The 5,000-nt window shown below is 43.3% G+C and overlaps 1 long non-coding RNA gene across 1 annotated transcript in view; it reads right to left on the bottom strand.

Annotated features, from left to right (window-relative positions):
- Positions 1-437: 437 nt before the first annotated feature.
- LOC123498047 overlaps positions 438-5,000 on the bottom strand; it is a 76,239-nt gene continuing 71,676 nt past the window's right edge. Inside the window, exon 3 of the long non-coding RNA XR_006672626.1 lies at positions 438-728. This is a non-coding gene — a long non-coding RNA (uncharacterized LOC123498047). The remainder of the gene's footprint in view (positions 729-5,000) is intronic.

The raw sequence follows: 5,000 nt of genomic DNA, 5'->3' as shown, positions 1-5,000 counted from the left end.
TCCTGGGTGCTGTGGTGTGTGTGTGTGTGTGTGTGTGTGTGTGTGTGTGTGTGTGTGTGTGTGTGTGTGTGTGTGTGTGTGTAATTTACCACGGTCACCTGCTGGTCACCCACCCAGTCTTCCTCATTACGGAGCGAGCTCAGAGCTCATAGACCGATCTTCGGGTAGGACTGAGACCACAACACACTCCACACACCGGGAAAGCGAGGCCACAACCCCTCGAGTTACATCCCGTACCTATTTTACTGCTAGGTGACTAGGGGCCACACATTAAGAGGCTTGCCCATTTCCCTCGCCGCGTCGGAACTCGAACCCGGCCCTCTCGATTGTGAGTCGAGCGTGCTAACCACTACACTACTCGGTGTGTGTGTGTGTGTGTGTGTGTGTGTGTGTGTGTGTGTGTGTGTGTGTGTGTGTGTGTGTGTGTGAGAGAGAGAGAGAGAGAGAGAGAGAGAGAGAGAGAGAGAGAGAGAGAGAGAGAGAGAGAGAGTCCAGTAAGTGGTTATCTACTTTCATTAGGTATATTTTCGTATCACGTTCAGTATTCTCCGATAACCCACAATGGTGAACAGACACACTTCTGTGGAAGCCAATACATTTATCTGCGTTGGTCTCCCGATCAGCTTTCGCCCCGCCCCGCCCCGCTGCAGCCTGTCGTGGGGGTGGGCGGGAAGTAAAGGACATGCAAAAAGCTTACCTTGATTATCAGCATAACTCAGCCATTAGATCTGAAAGAAAAGAACAGCTTAATTAGATAATCAGAAAGAGCTATTTTTTCTTTCTGTTATTCAAGTAAAAATTATATGATCCTATTTTTGGATGCTGAATGTTGAGTGGTCTGTACTGAATACTCTCAGGTTCAATGTTATATTACAAAATTCTTTAAAGGACGAGAAAATGTTTTCTTTGCCATTCCTAATAAGAAAGCTGTGAGCTTCCATTGCCGGGCAAAGCAGCCCACCCAAGGGACGGACTTCAAGTGGCGGTCCGTCAACGCGAATCACTTAACAAGCTCAACTTCCTGAGCCGCTCTGGAGCCGCTCATTGCCTGGTGCTCGGTGAGGCGTGTGGGGGATACGCGTGCAAACTGACGCTCTTCAGACTGAAACTCATCGGTTCATCTGGATTGATTAAGGATCTGGGGGATTTTTCTTTTGCGTGTGCGCGTCGAGCCATGCGTCACCGAGCTGGCCCTGGAGCTCCGTCAGTCACGGAAACTTACCATCACTTTTCTGTAATGTGCCAGGCGACGCTCCGTGATTCAGTCTGTAGCACAGCCACACCACCAGCCAGCTTCATGTATTCACTCTTATGGCTTATAACACTCGGGTTATATAAAATATCTATGCCTGATCGTGTGTTACAAGCACATCATTGTATTCCTTACTATCTATCCTCACTCCTTGTGTAATGTTCTGCTCTAGGTGCATGCTTTGTGTGTGTGTGTGTGTGTGTGTGTGTGTGTGTGTGTGTGTGTGTGTGTGTGTGTGTATATATATATATATATATATATATATATATATATATATATATATATATATATATATATATATACACACACACACACACACACACACACACACACACACACACACACACACACACACACACACACACACACACTGGAGCGGAGACAGAACGCGTCACGCCTGGTCACGGTCCAGTGAGCAGGGAGAAAAGTGCAGGAATTAATATCGGGACCGGCTATTTAGCACACGCCGAGGGATTAAAGGCGGACAGCCTGTCAAGTGTGAGTCTTTCCGAGCTCCCCTGAAGCAACAGCGATCACACAGGCGGCCTGGCAGCATGACACTCATTACTGAATAATTATATGTACTCGTCATTCTGTCATTTTGTGTCCATGTCATCTAGCAGATACAATATTTTTTTTTTATCATTCATCGAGATATTCATTAATTCATTCATATATTCATGCATTCCTCTATCACACCTGTTTATCTATCGTAGTGTATTCATGATTGCTATCAGAGGACTGCGCAGCAAGTTGGTGTGGCGGCGCAGCGCCTTTATGACGTGGTGCAGGAGTTACTGCAGCTGAATGCCTCCCTCCTCAACACCTATTTCCGCGCGCCACGGGGACTGGCATCATAAAATACGGTCTCTTGTTTGTGGCCTGACAGACCATAAGTTGCTACCGATGGATATTTTTCAATAACTACAATAACGATGATCAGCAGCAACAACAGCGACGACGACGATGACGACAGCAACAACAACAACAACAACAACAATAATAACAATAACAACAACAACGACAGCAACAACAATAACAATAACAACAACAATAACAATAATAGTAACAAGAACAACAACAATATTTTTTACTTGTTGCTTGCTGAAATTCTAAAATATTTGACTTAATGTCAAATATTGCAATACGTTTTCGTTTTTCTACCTCGCCAAATAATTCATGAAAATATATAGCGAATATTCAGTACAGCAAGAAAGCATATTCACGTGATAATAATGTACAGAATTTTTTACTCAAGCCTTATCATCAAATATGTATAGGACACAAATCCCCCCCGACACACACACACACACACACACACACACACACACACACACACACACACACACACACACACACACACACACACACACACGTTCCTGCCTTGCGTTACTTGGTCAGAACAATCAGCCCTAATGGACATGGCGAGAATACTGTAGCCACTTGGGGGAAGAAACTCGATAGTGTTGCTGGTGGTGGTTCGTCCCTTGTCGGGCTTCTCAGGCTTCCACATAAGAGGTTTGTGAGGAAGCTTTGCTGTCCTGCCGAGGTACTGGATGCATCATGAAGCAGCTTACCTTTTGCTAATATCATGCCACATCACGAACTCGCTAAACTTTTAGGCGGAATGTGTCAAAGTATTCATGTTCATTTTTAGGTCCGCTTGGAAAGTGCTTTTTTAACTAAATACAAAATTTCCCTTTTATTCAGTATGTGTAACAATCATAAGCATTAAAACTTCATCATTCCCGAAGCTAAGTTTGGACCATGGCTAAAGCTCAGTGGTTACTAGTAAACGTCTGATTTCTCGTGTTTGTTACCAAGAGTCATTAATTATTAATACTCTGAAGACAAAATGTATTCTAATCTTCTCTCTCACTGGCAGTAAATCTCAGTCGGAGTCACGCCGTCAGGATCCCAGACGATGTGAAAACTTGGCAAGTCATTTGCTGCCGCTAGAAGGAAAGGTACCGTTAAGGCTACATTTTTTATATTCGATGCATCCATTATTAATGACGAGTGATTAAATCAGTTCTGAAATACTGCTGAGAGGATGACAATATTATATTCATGAGACCTTTTTTTCTTTTGTCACTGAATGACGAGTGAGAGAGCTCTCTATCTGCTGCGACCATTATTTCTTGAACTACATTTTTCTTTTTAACTGTTTAACCCAACCACTCCTACGGCCGTGTTTTGATAACTTTCAGATAACTTTAATGAATCGCTTCCATGGGCATAAAGAAATAATAAGAATATGAGGTTAATTATATCATTGCCAAGCTACAGAACTCCGCATTCAAGAGACTAGTACAAACATTATTCTTACAAACTTGGTAGACGATCATGGGAAAGATTAAGTAGTAGAAAAAGGGTTAACCTCCCAGGGTGACATTGCACTTATCCCGCTGTGATGTGTGAGTGTTGCTAGCGGTGGTGGTGCTTAATACGGAAGCCAGAGAAATACAAGGCACAAAATGGTCCCTAACTGGACTAGCTATGGATAATTATTTGTCATGTTTGCTTACAGCCCGTCGTGTTATCTGGTTGATCAGTGAGTGTTTATATTCGTTGAAACGCGTTTGGTTGTTGTTTTATGAGCTGACTCTTACATTTTTCGCACAGACTTTCACAGAGGACAACAAACGCAGCGGTCCTTGCTCTAGAGTTATTGAAGATTACCTGCCTGTTGAAGGGCGAGGGTAGTGAAGGGGATCCCTCTTCCTCGCTCTACCTCGTGAATTAGTGTTTCCCTGTTAGTCTTTGGTAGAATGGAACGTTTTGAACCCTCCCCGGCTCATAGAGCTAGAAATCTGTTAAGTTCTGTCCAGTTTTGAGGGCTACAAACAAATTGACATGCTAAGATTACACTGTGATAAAGAAAATGAATAAAAAATACGAGAGTCACACCTCCTCTTCAGTAACTTATAACACGTAGGAATAATCACTGTCGGCAGAGATTCTTTTTCCTTTATTTTGTATTTTCTTTTTCTTTCTTTTTCCCCACTGAAGGTTTAGTGACCACCAGTTCGTGCACGTGGCCATCCCGGTTTTCACACAGAAACCACACTATCAGTGGCGGCAACTCAGTTACCTCACAGGACTGGTCAAGATTTCCCTGATAACATTTTTTTTTCTAATGCCTTGTCAGAAGTGGAGGTGAAGGAGGACGGGAAAAAAATACACGTTCCTGATAACGATGTTGCTTTTAGTGAGTATATTTTGCTGTCTGCTGAGTTTTACGAAGTGTGCATTTGTGGTTAGAAGCCCAAGAACGTGTAGCACTTAATTCCACTTTGTTTCGTTTCTTTCCTGAATCGTAACTCCTTTGATTCACTATCTCTGTGTGAAACCTACCATTTCATAAAGTGAAGGCAAATCATAGGACGCGGTATTGAAGAGAAGCACCAAACACAGTGGAAGCAGGTGTTGCTTCAGTAAGACCGCAGCGATTCCTGTTTGAAAGTTGTAATTCATCGTGGCTGGAATATACTACTTGCTGGACGAGATGAGGGAAGAGTAGGTGCCACGTCTTATTTCGTGGACATTTGTGATAGTTTTTGAGGTTTTACTGTTCTCTCCTCAGCACTAGACTACGCGTACGTATGGGGAAGTGTTACTGCTTTAAGTCATAATACAAAATAAATCATTCATACAGTCAGAAATCAAAGGGGAGGACTGGGAAAGCGGATAGTATCATGTGTATGAGAGAGAGAGAGAGAGAGAGAGAGGGGGGGGGGGGGAAAGG

The sequence above is a fragment of the Portunus trituberculatus genome, chromosome 47 (genome assembly GCF_017591435.1).
Source record: "Portunus trituberculatus isolate SZX2019 chromosome 47, ASM1759143v1, whole genome shotgun sequence".
Lineage (NCBI taxonomy): Eukaryota > Metazoa > Arthropoda > Malacostraca > Decapoda > Portunidae > Portunus > Portunus trituberculatus.
Note: the sequence above shows the minus strand (reverse complement) of the source record. Positions and strands in the feature narration are given on the sequence as shown.